Source organism: Dermacentor andersoni, chromosome 5, assembly GCF_023375885.2.
Source record: "Dermacentor andersoni chromosome 5, qqDerAnde1_hic_scaffold, whole genome shotgun sequence".
In the NCBI taxonomy this organism is placed as follows: Eukaryota; Metazoa; Arthropoda; class Arachnida; order Ixodida; family Ixodidae; genus Dermacentor; species Dermacentor andersoni.
In genome coordinates, this window is record NC_092818.1 from 45,942,586 (window position 1) to 45,960,936 (window position 18,351).

At 43.5% G+C, this 18,351-nt stretch overlaps 1 long non-coding RNA gene across 1 annotated transcript; it reads left to right on the forward strand.

The window, feature by feature from the left end:
• Positions 1 to 12,343: 12,343 nt before the first annotated feature.
• On the forward strand, positions 12,344 to 18,139 carry LOC140218333 (uncharacterized). The gene is made up of 3 exons (XR_011894603.1): positions 12,344 to 12,504; positions 13,531 to 13,723; positions 17,876 to 18,139. It is a non-coding gene; the product is annotated as an uncharacterized lncRNA (long non-coding RNA).
• The last annotated feature ends 212 nt before the right edge of the window (positions 18,140 to 18,351 follow it).

The following is an 18,351-nucleotide window of genomic DNA, read 5'->3' on the forward strand; positions in this document are numbered from 1 at the left end:
TGTACGGTAGCGCGATTATACACGCAATTATACGTGAGTGCCTTTGTCCACTAGAAGGTACGTTCGAAGTGCCAATAGAACAAAAAATGAAGTACCTTGATGTTAAATTTACCTGCGGAAATGATCTAACTTGCTGGTGCTACAGTTCCAGGACAAACAAACCGTTGTTGTCATATCATTCAGCCCATTCTAAACTGGTAAAAAAAGAATTGCGAAAATGTGTTTTACTAACGCACTTACTAAATCATGTCATCATTGCACTGACGAAGCATTCAGACAACAGGCCATGCGGCTACATGGAGCAGGTTATCCCAATCATATTCTGGCATCAGTTGCAGAAGGAATACTTAGGCAAGTGCAACAATATGGGACTTCTGAACGTGCGAAAGGAAACAGTAACCGCGAGAAAAAAAGACCAACAGTGATACCTTATATGCACCGGTTGTCGCACAACTTAAACAATATTGCCCGCCCAGGTAACACTGATGTGGTTTTTTCTGCACCTAACAAACTAATCAGCTCGTGCAGGAAAACAACACCAGAAAAGAAAGAAAGCGCTCGTAGCTGCCAAGTAAGGCACAGGAAGAAGTTTAGAGATTGTAAGACATTAATTATATATCGTATACTCTTATCATGTGGGAAGTATTACGTACGACAGTCGGGCAGATGCATTAACGATAGATTGCGCGAACACAAAAATAAAGTCTGCAAAGTTGTATCAGATGGGTTTCTTTCCCTTCATTATAAACAACATAAGGGCTCCCCTCTCTACGAATCAAAACCATTACTGGTAGAAATAAGTGCGAACTCACGAGACTTATAATAGAAGCCTAGCAAATTGATGCCCTAGGGAATTCTTGTATTCGTCATTGGCTCTCTCTAAAAAAGAACTGAAATTTTTGCGCATGGCATAACGTATCACTTACGAAAATATATTGCACTGATTGATTGTTTATCTGATGACGTGGCTGTGACTTACGTTGGCTTACTGTATAAGTACGACCCGGTTTTCGATAATAAACATTGTTTGAAGTTACCGCTGTGTGTGTCCCTGTGTGTCTTCTTTTGTCCCGTCTTTTAATCGCGCTACCGTACACCCCTTCAAGATGCATTACTAACAAGCCCACATTGCAACCCTCATTCAGATGCAAAGTAGCTTGGTTATTGCGTGTGCTTGCTGTCGCAACCGCTATGACAGCAAGAAAACCAAAGGGGTGGCCGATGCTGCTATCCTGCAGTTGCAAAGTAGCTTGATTATTGCGTGTGGTTGCTGTCGCAACTACTGCCAGAACGAGCACCCGCGGTCGCCTTGGTTGCTCATGTACTCCTGGTGCATGCTAGGCGCAGGCGCAGCAGTGCCTCCGGTGGGCCAGGTTAGATGACTTGGCCGAAGTACTGGCCCAGGTATGGTGACTTGTGTTTTGGTGCGTTCTCCAGGAAAGGGTCAAGGCGCGTGGCACTTGATTGCACGAAACCGGGACTACAGGCAACCAAAGGGATGACCGATGCTGCTATCCTGCCATTGACCGCTGCCATTGTTGCCCTTAAAAGAATGACTTAAATCCAAAACTCGAAACCGTCACTAAAGTTTAAGTCGTCATTTGTTTAATAGGTATTGGCAAAAATAGCACATTTTCAGAAAACTAAACCGTCAAGCTTACAACTCTGTCTTTCGGCAATTAAAAATGATATCACAATTAGGTGCATTTCATCTGACAGCATATCTAAAGCGGTCAACATTGATATAATACACATGAATCTCAAAAAAATTGTAATATGGAAATACAGCTTTTGAAGAACCCTTGTACACGACGTAACGAATTCCCGTAAGATATAAACCGACATATCGGATTTGTCCGCTTTGAATTATCTAACGGATGTTGTTTACAGAACCGAGATATCTGTTCTTGATACTGAGTTAATAATTTGTAAACTTCGTGCTTCTATTTCGTTCGCACTTTTGAATTCCTGAAATTTCTTTTACCAAGATTCAAGCCCTAAATGTAAATTCAGCTTCCAATAGTCACCAGAATTTACCTTTCTCTCTCGAATCCAATACATTTCGTTAAGATCTGTGAAGGGGTTATCTCAGAAAATCGTTTCTGCGTTTTACATGTATTTGAATAGGCCACGTCGGAGTTGGGCCCGAGCTAAAACCTCCTCTTAACGGCTTCGCTGTAAAAAAAAAAAAGAATGAGAAACGACTCAGCCGTCAATATCGCCACCCTAGGTTTCGTCACGATGGCGCCGTCACCATCTGCAAGGCTCCACGAGCAGCTACCAAGCTGGCCCTTTTCGTTATCTTCCTTCCCTAGGCGGCAGCGCATTGTCTCGGTGCCAGTGACACGCTAAACACGCACCATCATCGCGTCATGCGTCGCTCCTGCGACCAAGCAAGCTTTCGGCGGCACACGTTCGCTGGTATATTGACACTAAAACTGCTAAAACTTGAAACTGCTTGCCTTCGAAAAAACAGCGTACATTACAATCGAAAGCGGACTGGCCACAAGGAACACGGTCATGGGGCCATACTACTGATGGAAGTATCACAAAAGTCCATTTGCGGTCAGGTTGCCTTTACAGGTTTACTAGGAATGAGTGACGGGCTAGTTAGTTCATTATCAGAGAAAGAACCGCGCTTCAAGTTGTTAGTGCAGTGCGTGTGTGGTTCCTCCTTTGTGTCCCGTCATGAAGCGCTGCCCTTTCTGTAACTTTACAAATGCTCTTTTTCTGCGGCAGTTACGCCTTCCAAGAGCTTTTACATGGAAAATTTTTCTTCGCATGGCTCTTACAGAAGCATCTTTAATCGAAATTTCTTCTCTCGGTTGGATAATTTCGAGGACTCGCCCTAAACCCCTCATTTTCTTTAGCCACATAAGATCAATTACTGAAAATCTAGTTAACGTAACTTTGTTCAAGACGCACACAACTTCTCAGCTTACTCCGCATCCAGAGGTTCCCACTCTGAACACTCGAATGATAAAATTATATCACCAATATTTGTATTCGTTTAATAGTATTTTAGTGCTGCACTTACAAGCAGCCGGTATATTTTGTGGGGCTGCAGGCTTCTTAAAAAGCAAGTGAGAAAGCTTGGAAAGGTTATCTTTGCGCAACACAACTTCATGAGCTTAAGCACATGTGCCCAACCGTGCACTTCTCCGTTTATAGCCGATTCTCCTACATTATACAAGAAGCACCTGAGCACTACCTTACATAACACAAGGTGTGCGAAAACATTGTGCGCGCTCCCGATTAGATTTCTGAGCGCTGGCAGCATCAGGCTCGGCTTCCTGGCATCATCAGGAATAAAAACAGCTGCCTGGGGGAAAGCAGGGAATAAATTTTCAGTACTTTATAACATATGGATCAGCGCGGACATGTACGTTAGAACGAAAAGTACTGAAGTATTAGGATGAGGGTTTCGCTGCATGTATTTTTGCTGTCTAATGTTAAGATATAAAGAAGAAAATACTGTTATTTCATGACAATTATAGCTGAGGTGAAATATGAGCTACGACACAGAACTCGTGGGGGAACTGGCCCCTGGACTACAGGGCTACATTAAACCACGGAAGTGCTGGTTTGATAAATACCAGTAATTGGAACGTGTTTAGCTCTTTAATATTTGGTATGTCGGCGACACTGTGCAGTCTTGGGGGCCGATTTTATCACGAGGACTATATTTCGGCTAATATTCAAAGCAACTGTAGACTACTTCTTTCTTTTTTTTTTGGGGGGGGGGAGGGGAGGGGAGATTTTTTATCGTCTAACTACTGTTACAATCTTATCGGTTAGCTCAAGACGCGCCTGCACGTGTTTCTGATATCCAGTATGTTGTCACGGATTCAATAGCGAAAGAGCGTTATCTTGTCAGATTGTGCGCAATGAAGCGAATACTGGCGTACATTCTCCTTCACATTTGAGGAGCTGCGATTGCGCTGCATTCTACGGACATTCCAATCTGGTGAACCGATGCCTTGATCCGTAGATCAGATTTAGAGGAAGCACTAATTTGGGCGCAGTCATCATTGTACTTTGAGTGTTTTCCAGCGCAAGCTCACCATGTAATGAGTTACAATCATGGCTGACTTTTTGGGAAGTATTTTTTTCTTCACATCACTACAACGTGACAGTGTACAGATGGTAGAGTAATGCGTAGCGTTCCCATCACATCAGAGAGGTCTGAGGGACGTTTCTACGCTAAAGAAAGCACATGCCCCCCCCCCCCCCCCAAAAAAAAAAAAGAAAATCTTGTGAATAGGGGTATCATAAGATCGAGCACTACGGGGCTCGTTGATATTGTTCACGATGACGTCAGCGTTTCATTCAGCGTTTTTTTCTGAAAAAATGAGCTGAAATTACGTTTATTTGCATCACAATGGCGGGCATACTCAGACAAAAATTTATCGCATTTCATTTGAGGGTGTCTGAGTATTCTGTGTAGATTACGTACGCCAACGATAGCAATAATACAACATTATTAAAGAATATAATTCGAAAATAAGTTCACTTCATAATGCAGTGTAGTAAAAAGGAAGTACCTCCACAATATAGCTGTGGAGGGCGCCGATAATGAACAGGCTAAAAAAAACATTCTTGTACGTCTGTAGTAAACTGGATAGACCATTCGCGCCTTGGCAACAGGATAAGGTTGCTCCTGGAGGCAGAAAGTGTGGTGGGCAATTAAGTCGGCCAGTTGGCTCTCGCTACATAAAAATCCCGCAAGGGACGTTTTGACGCCACGACTACACGCCACTGTACGACAACAAATAAAGACATCTTTTTTAAAGTAAAGCTTTCTTTGCCTCTTCACCGACTTTTCCACTGGTGCTGTTGCTGTCTTGCATGCCGTGTCGGGGGAAGGTTCAGAGCGTACATACACATGGAAGGAGCGTGGAAAAGAGGAAAGACGGCGCAAGAAGCTCGTTTGGACCTTTGCATCGCCTCAAATGTGCACAGTGCCTTCTGGAGCTCCCTGAGCGACGTCACATTAGCCTCTTGACAGCTGTAATTATCCGTGACCCCCCACAAAAGGCATTGCAGAAACTGCAACGCATACCCTTATCCTAACATGCAAGTGCTGAACAGATGTATATAAAATGGTAGAGAGGGGCTGGGAGAAGAGGTGGATAATTGTTAGAACCCGGGTATTCGCGAAACAAGTTAATAACACCCTTGCCATTCTTCGCTCGCAGTTCTCAAACAGGGCGGAAGGACGGGACCGGGAAAAGACGACGAGAGAAGATAACAAAACTCTACTACTATAGACAGGACACCGGTTCCGGGCAAACTAAAGGCACGGTACGGTACGTTCCTGCTATTTCTAAAAATTAAACACCATGGAAATTTGTCAAGTGGACAACTGACGCCGGGCGTGCAGACGCAAAGCCGCCATTAATTACCCTAGGGTGCAGGTGACACTACTGAAGTGGTCGCACGTCAAGTCAACGTGCAAGACGGCCGTAGCTAGACGGTCATGGCATTGCACGAGGTCGCGGGTTCGATCCCCGCCACTGGAGCCAGATTTCAACGGGAGCGAAATGCAAAACACGGTTATGCACTTTGATTTCGGAGCACGTTAAAGAACACCCTGGTATCAGAGTTAATCCGGAGTACGCCACTACGGCGTGCCTCATAATCCGATAGTGTATTGGCACATGACGCAACATAATTCTGTCAACACATCTGCCTCGATGCGATGTGGCACGTCAAGCAACAACAATGCTCAACCCTCTCAAGAGTTACAAACAATGGCGCACAACGACGCCTCAAGCAAACACGGCTCGCTCTATGTTGTGTACTACGCGAAGAGCAGTAGTGCACGCAAGGTAACATTTGCCATCAGTTCACTGGTCTCGTAGTGCACTATACGATGAAAAAATCATACATTCGCAGTCAGCATCACCGCTAATTAACTTCAATCAAAACGAACAACATACAAAGCTTGGCTTACATCGATTTGCACAGTGTGTGGTATCCGCATAATCTTTAGACTATGAATTTATATGCTTAAGAATGGCGCTCATTAAAACAATATATGCATTCGCAGTGAGCAAAAGCGGCTGTCGTGTCCACGGTAGAATTGATTTAAACGGTTTGAGTCCCATGGCCATTATAGCATTGCCAACTCCCGAGGGATTGCAGTCGTCAAAATGGTATACAAGTGACAGGGAAATCAGGAGGTTGATTATCGGCAAGAAGACAGACGCTTGCACAAGACCTCAGGGAAATAAAATGACCTTTGGAGCAGCGTGATCAGGGGGCCGTGCTATGGTTTCAACGTCTATTAAAAATCCTCCAAAATATGAACAGAGACCGACAAAAATGCATATGTCATACCCAAGGGTTTACCTGGCCTCGTGGCAAGTGAATGTGATGTGACATTGCGAGCAGCTTCGGCCACAGCATGCTAACGAACCACGACACAGAGGCAGTTTGCTCAATTCTTGTGTCGTGACTTTTGCGTCAAGGAGCAAAACAAACATATCCATGTGTAGTGGGAACGAAGCAACGCACACAGTAGTGGGACACTGTCTAGGCGTCAAGTGCGAGCGCAGATCGCGAGCTGTTGACGCCGCTTGAGACTGTCTTTGCTGTGCTCGTCGTGTGGTCTTCCCGGCTGCCGTCCTACCTTAATAAACCCCTTTTCACATGTACATGTCTTTATACTTACGCACATCTCCATTTGCAGCAGCTGCAGTAGCCCATAAGTGCGGATAGCAAAGTCGCTTGGGTAATAATTGGGGGCACCTTAACGAAATCGATAGGTCAAAACCAAGCTTGCTGCTTTCAAAACCGCTGTCGAGCATTTATTTCTTTGTATCTGATAAACCATGTTTTCTTTGTATTTTGTATAATACTGTAACAATTTTCTGTGACGTGCTTTAGATTCCATGACTGAATTCTTGCTTCTGATGTCAACGTAATTGTCAATTTTCCATGTATTTTACCACATCTTGTTTTCTCTATTATGTTAGTAAACAACCACTCCATTCTGTAATGATCTAGGGACCTTGAAGGTAAATGAATGAATAAATAAATAAATAAATAAATAAATGTGTGGACTGCAGCACTATAGGTTCTGCAGCACTATAGGTGTGTCTGCAGCACCAGCTCCAGACACACTGCTCCGTTGGAAGGGATAGGAGGCTAGGAAATCTAGCTGGTTCTAGTAACGCTGGTGGGAAGCACGCCCGAATTTTCACCAGCCGCAAGTGTACAAATACGCCGCTGTGCAGCAAATGACCTTTGGCAATACCTCTTTACACACCTACACACCGCATCGTCATATATTTAGCCGGTATTTAACTCTAGAACTCGAGCAAATTGAAAACAGCGGATCCTACCGCACTGAAGGACCTGCTCCAGAGGGTGAGCGAATGTATTGGAAAGGTACAGTGGTCAAAGGTCTATAGGCAAAAAGAGGCACGACGTCAAGTAATTCGCGCTCTTCAGGCGTCATTCATTTGTAATGCGATTAACAGTCTTACCCCCGTATTCACAAACGCACCTCGACTTGACCCTCCACTCGAAATGCACCTTGAGGGCGGTTTTTCATTTCACATATCGCCCTCCACTTGAAACTCGCCTTGAGTGAAGGAAAGCTCGAGCGCTTTACTCGAGAATCTCAAGGTAGCCTCGCAGCTACCTTGAATCGCTCCCTGAGTGAAGTTACTGCATAAACATGGCTGCCTTGCAGTCTGTCGCTCACCTCGTCGGCTTATTCGATGGACGCTAGTTGCCTCCGTAGCTTTTTTTTGCTTAACCGTGCCGCGCATTTTCAGTGGCTTCGTTTTAGGGACCAGTGCAGTCCTCTGAAGCGCTTCGGCACCGGAATTATTCCACTGCGGCGCCGAGACAGATCGACTGCCTTGTCAAGAAGACTGCGAGCTAGTGCAGTGATTGTCGTCTTACTCCATGCATGAGCCCATTGAAGCATGACCTGCACGCGGGTATTCTTCGTGCCAGTGCTCCAAAACTACTATCGGCGTCAGTGCATTCAAGTGTTTCTCGCGGCTGATCGTACAAAGCCGCATCAGTTCAAGCACGGCGCGATACATCACTGCGGCGGACTTCAAGCCTATGAAAAGAAAACAACGACGAAGATTCCTGCGATCAGTGCGTGTATAGCCTGTGTGCGTGTATTGCTTGTGCAAGCGCCGGCAGTCGCCCGCATTCGCGCGGTTTGCACTAGGGTAGATCGACACTGACTACTCTATTCCAAGGACGGCGAAGCACACCGCAGCAAGGCGATCATCTCTATAAACGAGCAGGTGCGTTTACTTTAATTTTTTTCAATTTTCTTTAATTCCATGCAGCTAGTTGCGCTAGGGAAAACAAAAGAATGTACTGTAATTTTGCGTGGACTATGTGCAGTTGGTGGAATTGAAAGTCGTAACGAATGATTACCTGAGCCTTGCTTCAAAATATTCAGTTTAATTAGCTTATCATGCCTATGAACATCCGAGCGCAACGAGGAAGTGGCTAGTTATGAAACGGCATTCAGAATTATACCTGCATATTACACCGGTGAATGGAGTGTTGTATTTGAGTAAAAAACACAATAACATTACAACAGAGTATACTTTTTGCACATCACATTATCTTTTATTGTGATAAAAAAGGTGTAGCAGTGCAGTGACAGCTCCTAATAAAGACATTGCTAGCAAGTGGTAGCAGATGTGTCCCGCATATTTTTGTTGCAAACATTCCAGCTCTCTAGAGGGTCCATTATGTAAGTGTTAGATCACTGTATGTCGGTGTGGTTGCGCAAGCGCCAAACCAGCTGAAGAATGTTTCTTTGCAAATATAAATAAAAAGATTATCAGCTTATTGTAGTGAAAATCGCAGTCTAGATCATTAAACTCTAAAACGAATTTATTTAGTACGAAAAGTAAACTAAAGAAAACAAATACAGTACCTAAGCTTCGTTTCATGCGCCTTAACATCACTGTATATTTATCACCAACCCCTTGTCTCATGCAGGAACCAGGCTGCCAACACAAGCACGCACAGCAACAGCCTTTCCAAGTGAGCTGTGTGTGATGCGCTTGCATTGGTGTGCAAGAGCTTAGTTTAATGTGTCCTACTGCACTACAATAGTTGCCGCAATATTCTGGCTAAGATGTCTATCCTACCGCATCTGACATCCTATCAGCTCAAACATCACCACTAAAAGCAGTGTGACTGCATGCCTTTGCCTTCATAGACACGTTGTAGCTGAAGTGATTGAATTTTTTATCCAGGTAGTTTTCTTCGGCCATATTTACTAAAATAGCATACACCCCTTAATAATTTCTGATCTAAGTGCCATTATTTTTTCTGAAACAACTTAACATTATGATAGCCTTCTTGTACTTTAACTGTATGCAAATACAGCATGAACTCTGATCTTGCAAACAGAAGCAGCATTATTGCTTACAAATATATTCTAGACTAAACCTCCACCTGTATTCTAGACAGCAGCCTGTCGTGTAGTGGTAAACCCTTGCAGAATATATGCTGTTTCTGCTCTGGTTCTTGCTTCATCTTAAGATGAATTATGAGGGTCGCAACAGTGAATTTCTTCCATTGGATAGGGAAGACAGCTAGCTTCCATGGGGCTTGCAGAACTTCACCAATTGATCGAGGAACGAAACGCAGGGTAGCAGCGTGTCTTGTAGGATCCTAAATTAGGTCAAATGATGATGCAGACTGTCACAATGACGATCCTGAAAAATACAGTATAGAGTGCATCACTACCGTTATTTCAGAAAAGCTGCGATTTACCATAAAGTTATGGAATATTTCTTAATGTACACCAGATCATGCTAAAGTAGCTTCAGCTTACTAAAAGGCTAGCTACAAATGCTGCGAAACTGCAGCATCACAAATTGTGGGCAGTAAAAAGCTCACATCGCAATCTCAGCCCATCATGGGCAACTGATGACTTCACACATCATCATCATGAATATATGGTATCCAAAACAAGCTTCTATGACAGTTGAACACGAATAAAATATGCATTTCATTTCATTATGGTATAGCTGTTTCATGTTTGTGGTTCGAAATAACACAGTGTCTATTTCGCCATTTTGTCAACGTAGGAAGACGTAAAATCAATTTCATTACAAATTTGATGAAAATAAGCACAGCCAAATTACCGGGTAGGTTCGTCAAGTACTTCTTGAGCACCTAGATTCTTTCAGGGAAGCGGGCTGGGGCAATTCCAACAGGGCAGGCACTGTATCTATCGATGCTTTCAGGTCTGCCACAGGCCTTGCTGTGCAGCATAGACATTGATTTTTTCATCAACTGGTCCTTCCAAAGCCCACATCCTGCACCGGGATGCCAAAATTTTTATGTAGACTGGGCGTTCGCGCGCAAAGTAAAATCAGCGTACCTAAGCAACTGAAATGAAAAGACATAGCACAACTGAAAAAAATATGGCCACGGCGTGAACTTCAAGCACAGTTTATGGAACATGCATCAAATGCTACCACATAACACATTGAAAAAGTTAAGGCGAAAAAACACTAATGCTGGTGGAGAACTACTGATAAGTGAATTTTTACAAGTTTAAAACATTGCGTAGCGTATATGTGAAGGCAGGAAGCACTGGAGATGTAGGCATCAGTGCTGGTTCATTGACCACGTGTGCTACAATTCGAACAAACCGACTAACCACCACGGCATCTAAAACAAAGTACAGGAATCAAAAACGCTTTTCTTCAACCTGCCGGTGCTACGCATACAACCATATGCATTCTGTCACATGTATACTGTAACGGCTTCTCCTCAGTAGTTAAATATTTCATACGCGATACTGGAATGATGGTTGGACATAGGCGCCGACAGGTGCATTCTGCATTTTTGTTTAATAAAGCGGAACCAATAACAGACTGTCGTGCCGAATCTCCCACAAGCTCCGATTAGTAAAAAAAATGGTTTCCGCGAGATTATTCTGCCTCAAACATGCTTCAGGTGCTAATACCCGTAACATGAACAATAGTCATGCTTGAGCACATTGGAAACGTTTCATTGACAGCGCCGCAGCAACCTCGTGAAAACCGCATACATAGTTTGCTTCTATGCAAAAATGGTTCACTCGCCCGTATTTTCTGTCCTCTTGTTACTTTCAGCAAACTTTGGGCACTAATCGGTCTTGAATCTTGAAGGTAAACAAAGCTGCCCATCGGCCGTTCCATCTGTGGCCTCCTTCGAAGTCAATTCTGCTCGGTCACCATACACACACACGAACAATATCACCCATAATAACCGCGATTAACAACCGCAACGTGAACCACCAATGAAGCACTAGGGAACAAAGAGCAGCGAACAAATGCCGGCGCAAATTTTCTTGGTTTTCAGGTATGCACCGTACTCTCAGCTGTTGGGGTGCGAACGTTGCCAGACCTCAAACACAGCTCCCGCTTCATCTGTCAGTCGAATGCACACAGTGGCAGCGTTGCCGAGCTAAAGTTGTGCATTGCACCATGTAGTCGTTTGATTAGGAAGACGAATTAACGGAAAGACATATTTTCATTAAATAATTGTAGTTTTGATAAGCACATTTAGAAATAGTGTTGATATCAGATGCATTTCTTGGGCGGTGCCCTTCACTAGAGTCAAGGGCGCATTTTAAGGCGTTCCTTGGCGGAGGAAAGGTGGAGTAGTGTTCATGAAACGCAACGGCGCCTTGAGTGAAGGAAGACCGGTCGCCTCGACTTGGCTGAGTCGAGGAGAAGCGCTGAGTGAAGGCGTGTTTAAGAATACGGGGGTTAGGATACCTCACGCACTTTATGATGTCTGTCTGTCTGTCTCTCCGACCATGCGTGCTAACTTAACCTGCTCTTCACCTTCACGGTTGTCTACAGCCCTGTAGCCTTGTTAGGTAAGGAGAAGAAAGCGTAACTTCACAGAAATGTTTACATTCCAGATATGCTACCGCAAGAATACCTAGTTTGGAAGTTTCACGCGGCTTTCCTTCAGCTCTGGCATAGCCTTTCATACCCTAAATGTGCCCTGAAGTACACATATAGTTTCTCGTTCATCAGTACTAGTCCAACAGTTCGACAGTGCTCCAGATGAAACGCAAGCGGCTGCGTTTGAATTGGTGCAGAAATACGTGCGAAACTGCTCACTCATGTGTGAGCACTTTCGTCACTGTACCGCAAGAAGACCCAATGAGATAACATTGGCTTGCTGCAGCCACAAATAACTACCGTGCGGATGAGGGCCACTCGCCACAGGAGCGTTTACCGATTGGGAAACTTTGACGCAACGGCTGCTCTCAAATTATTCTACTGCAGGTCGGGTCCACCAGCGAGCGAGGATGTAAAGGTCGCACATCAAAACTAAGGCCGTTATAAAACCCGCACACCAATGACGCCATGTACCCCTTATCAAATACGACGTCTTGTAAACTGCACTTCAGATTATTGCATGCGCGGTACATAAGACCACCGGCCGACGCCGAAAAGCACGCAATCGACCAACGCGGAGCTGGGTGAGCATTTGTAGGTGAGTACGCAGGATCACTTCTCACTCGCATCATGCGTCAAAGAAAAATGGCTTGTTCCTTTCCCCGTCCCATTCTACGGAAGTTTTGACGTACACTGCACGTCTGAAGACCCTTTAATCGGTATAGATGACCTATGCGCATGCTCAGCTTCAACCAAAGATCTACAGCCTAAGATTAAAGAGCAAACAGTACGAATGTCAATGTCTAAGTTGCTCGACTGTCCTCGTTCAGGTGGAGTTAATCATGCAGTGCTCAAGGGATAAGATATGCTACGCTTTCTTTATACGTTCAGATTTTGACGTAACGCGCAAGAAACCTAACTCATAACCTATATAGTACCACTTTTCAATATGCTGGGTAGAGTTCTTTTTCGTCGGTAGTTCAGGGAAACAATTACTAGATAAAGAATTACTTTATTGTGTGTTAACAAAGATTACTCCACTTCGTATGTATGTAAGGTCAAAACAGATATATGCTTAAACTAGATACATTAAGTTTCATTAACCTGGTACTATGTTTAGGAATCACAGGGCTCACACCGAGTATAGATTTGTAGGAAGTTCCGTTTATTACCTTCTGAACTTTCTTGCTCGAAATAGCTTCGCATAAAAAAAGTTGCGTAAATAGGACATAAACGTAGTGCACTTAAACGGTACATCACTTACACTTCTTTACGAGACATACAAATATTGTTGCGCAATCGCTACTACATGTTGGTGGGAAGGTGAATGAGAATTTTAGCTCAGTTCATTTTGAACATTTTCTGTCTCGCTTCCTCTCTTTAGTGATCCTATTATACATGATACATCTTGCGCATTTCAATTGATGTCTGAGCAATCCTCCATTGGTCGTTCAAATATAACTCGGTCAGAAACTTTGCGTCAAAGGTAAACGTCGGAATGCCTACTGTGATGTGATATTGTGACCATAACATACATACACTGCCAATTCTCTTCGCAACCACTCGGTACTTACATCATTCAGAGGGTGCAACGTTATTATATTTATTTTTTTATTTGTTGCAGGAAGCCACTTGTACCAGTCATGCATCATCAAGTTATGCTGCCCGTTCTTGTGGCATTTGTCGTTGCTGTGGCGGGCACCTCGGTGGTCAATGATCAGCTACCGAAGGGCTGTCCTAAAGTGGACGACAAGGGGGCCAACGTCACTTTTCTGCCGAACCCATACAACTGCACCACGTTCTACATGTGTTCTCAGGTGAAGCTCTTCCCGCGTTCATAAGGCATTCAGCCTTCGTTAAATATATTCAAGTGTGCTGTAGATTCGGATATACGGGTTGAAAAATCAAAAATGAGACATCCAGACGGATATGCCGTTCCCAGAAGTTCTCCAAACGCCGACTGTCTCTGCCCTGACCAAGAGTCCATATTGGTAGCCATGGCCCCAATGCAGAGCTACTCTGAAGTAGGATCTCAAATCAGTTCACCCATCCCTAAAGTGAAACCTTAACATTTTACACCTCTAGTATTTTAATGTCAAGCGCTAGCGTACAAGAGAAAACTTCGATATGTTATTCGGAAACGAAAGCAGAGTAGGGAACGCTAAGTCGAACGTTTTTTCGTGATAGCGCATACAGTCCCGTCTAGAAAATCCGGTGTTCGAGTCTTCATCGGTACCGTGTCCGCGGCCGAGAAAATCATCTTGAACTACGCGGGCCCTTAGCGTGCCGCATAGGCGTTACTGAACTAATTGACTTTCTTTAAGTAAAATGCGTCAGTAAATTACTAAAGTGCTACTCACACACAACCTACCGACATAATAACGTCGGATTGAAATTTGAATATATGAGAAAGCATACTTCTATTAAGCCGACGCTCAAACACACTTAGTAGGAGCGGCGCGACCCGCTCGGTTCCTTGCAACACCACCCAAAAAAAAAAAAAAAAAGCCAGAAAGCTCGCCTTCGTGCGTAACGTTCGCCGCTAGCCTTTCCCAGAAAAAATTAGGGTTACGAAGCTGCAGTTTACGGGAAGCGTGAAGATGAGACAGCGATCGTTGAATGCGATCGCGTTCCGCTCTTAATGGCGAAGATTTAGCGTCCTCCCAAACTTTTCTACTGTTACTGAAGACTGAACTGCCTAATGCATTAATGCCATCCGCGTAGTGCACTACCTGATTTGTTCCCGGCGCTCAAATGACTATGCACGCAAGAAACAGGCAATCAACCCAAAATTCAATGCCCTAGGCATATTCATGAAAGGAGCACAATGATGCAGGCATACATTTAAAGACCTCTTTGAATTCACTGCAGCCTCTCAAAAACGCAATATTATAGAGCCCGGAAATAAGCGTGGTGGCTCTTAGGTCCAAAGCTTCAATGTATTCTGTGGACACATTCACCCGTTCAACCGCGTAGGCAACAAAATGTTTTGTCTGGGCTGCTGCACGGTGGAAGAAGAACTGCACCTCTTCAGTTCACCGCTTTGTAACCTAGAATGGATTCATAACATCTCAATAAATGAAGGCATCCGTCATTCAGAATTCAGACGAATATAGTTAGAATCACCGACACAAAAAAACTCGCATGAGCAACACAAACAATATGCGCAAGGAGCATTAACGTTTCTCCTTAATACTATGAACAGAATGGGCCTAGTTTTCGTTGCCAAATAATTGAAATTTAAGTACGACTAATAACGTATGGTTAGAATGTGTATACGGTGTTAACAATGTTAGAACACTATCACTGTAGAATTTGAAGTGAACGCAAACCTTTTCATATTAGAACTATTGCTTGCAGCAAATACAGGGCATCTCACACTGTTAAAAGCAAAATGGTATCCACCGCAAGGCTACAATTATAGCTGAAGCACCTGCTAGAGCAACTCATATATGGCTTTTTTTCCTTTGTGATAAATGCCCAGACTTGACAGCAAAGCTTGCTTCATATACAACTTTTATCATTTTTTTCGACCGTGATCTATTAATAGCCAGCTTATTCCCCGAAGTTAGCGCGCATCCAAATGGGAAAAGTTTTAGGACAATAAATAGCGTCAGAAACGATAGTTTTGCCACTGTATGATTGCATAATGATGCCGACTTCTTTGAGTATGTTGTGTAAACGCATGAGCGCACAGGGCTCCTTCGCCTAAAAATATGATCCTATCTGCTTTCAATAAACTAGTTGCAAGTGCAACGCTCTTTCATGTCCTGAAGCTTTCTTCAGCCCTTGATTGCACCTTAACTTCTGGGAATGAGATGTACCAACTAGCCAGTAACAAATATTGTTTCGTTAAACATCCAACTATCGAAATATATAACAACCCATAAAAACATGCCCTTCCGCTTTCTTTACTACTCTCGAAAATATTTTTCCCGTCTCTATGGCCACAGGAACAAATCTATGAAGCTTGTTCTATGTGAGCGTCGCTGTATTGAGTGTTTTCTTCAGATGACTACGCAGATTGTGAGAACAACCTCCGGTTTAACATAGCTCAAGCACCGACAAAATGTAAGGAAGCTGCCACCATATCGTAACATGAGAGCCTTGTCGCGTGAGAACCACCGGCGATCTGACCTCCCATGTGCGTACTACCCTCTTCATAAAACAGCAACGACTGGTTTCCTTTCCTCCTTTGCGGGTAACAATATTCTTGATGCTAAATTAGAAGCCACACTGCTAGGGATGCTTATCTTAAAGCACCCTTGGAGGGTACGAATATTCGGAACTTATGACATACGAATGGAATACTGTACCGTTAAATTAGTTCCATGCATTGAATAGTCAGTTCTCGATAATTCGAATATTTTTGTTTTCGAATAGTTTTCGAATACCTCACACTGCGAGCTGTGCACGGTCGAACATGCAAACTGAAGCCGCAGATAAACAAATGCGACCTGCGCCACGGTAAATATTTAAAAAGAAACGGGGAGTTGTGCAGTGCGCATTTCGTCGTTCAAGAATACACACTTTTTCATTACAACCAAAATCCTTCGCTCCGAAATTTAGCTCACATACGAAATTCGGCATTAGGTATCTTTTGGTACTAGTCATCGAGACTCCAGGTGTGTTTGCTCTGCATGAAACTTGAATCCACTTGCCTGCAATAATATTTCATAAAATAGTGGCACCATTCGCACCGATAGAAGAGTAGTGCTTTCTTCGTCGTGTGAGTGCTGCAGTCAACAGAAATTTTACTTCTATTCTCGAATTTATGCACCGAAAGTGAGGGAATGACAAGACTACCTTTCTAAACCTTGGTTTCTCTACCAAGGTTTAGATCTCTACCTTGGTTCTCTACGACCAGCATACTCCTTAACATTCTGGTTATTTGATTTATTACTTCTTTCGAATTTTAAGGAAGCGTGCGACATAATGGGTAGTATGTTGGCGTAAACCAGTTGATGTAGAGAATACTTCGACGTCAACAAGACTTTTAGAAATGTCGAAAGAGGCTGCTTAATTTTCAGAAGCTATTCGAAAACTATTATGCATTAATTTCGATTCAATTCGCTCTTAGCACTGAACGATTCGTATTCCATTCGCAAACATTGGTTTGAGGGAAAAAACGAATGAACTAGTAAACAATAAATTTATATTTGTCATGTATTGTGTTGAGGGACAAAACGAAGGAACTAGTACAATATAAAGTTATATGTGTCATATATAGTGCACCTTTTGGAGCCCCAGCTTCGACAAATTACTTTAGAGAAAATGGAATCATTAACGTCCAGAATCTTTACAAGGAACGCTTCAGTATTAGCATCAAACTAAAGACACGAAAGCACGTAAATAACCTAAGCAATCTGGTTACATATGGAAAAAAGGAACATCATTATTCAGCTAGGTTTGGTGACCTTAGGGAATTAATGAGCCCTAGTTTAAACAAAGGCAAACAACGTTTAGAATAGATGCTTTTATCGCTTCTGCATATATATAAGATGGCTTATTTTCATGCTTAACATCGTACACTCCGAAATTTGGAAGACGCACTCACGATAAGCGTGGCGGTAAATATTATGCTGTAAGAGTGCATTGCACCCTTAGGCATATTGCGGCGTTATAACGCCTACATGTTCAATATCACTTTGTTTTTGTTAATTTCGTTACGACATTTTTGTGTGTCTAGACAATTTTTCATTGTTGTATTACAGTTTTTGTATTGCACGACTTTATCACAAGACGCACTATGCGTATGCGCATCTCCTGCTGCTGAAAGAAAAGAAGTTCGTCAAGCTGTCTGGGACATCCTTTTTTCTGCAGCTGCTCTATTGTTACTCCTAAGATCAAAAATCAATTATTTGTTTCTATTTGATAAAACTGCGATCTTCACACAATGTTTCAGCTTATTCATTGTTTAGATTTACTCCATTTCTCTAAGTGTGCCAACAATCTTAACGTTATCGCAGGGCGTGCCAATCCTGAGGCCATGCAATCATAATCTGCGTTTCGACCGTACACGGAACGTGTGTGCCCAACCAGAAGATACTCCCTGCGTCGAGCTCCCTCTCCCCGCACCCGAACACCCGTCAGCTGAAGCGCCCGTGGTGACCGAGCCCGTCGTAGCCGAGCCCGCGGTAACCAAGAAAGTCGTCATCACGAAAACCGTCAAGGAGATCTATACGCCCGTCGACGATACACCGTTGTAAACAATAAAGCTTCAGCGCATTAAAGATGAATTATGTGTGTCAACTACACTGTCGATAACAGACACACAAGTTGTGCTTCGCGCTACCACATGCGATAGCACATTAGCCTTGTGGAAATTAGTGAGCTCTACACTCAGTCACCTACATTCCCTGGTTCCTGGCTTGATCTACCCAGCACCTGGGCACCGAAGGTGTGAAAAAAGTGTGTTCTACTATTTGTGGGTTCGTGTCGCGTT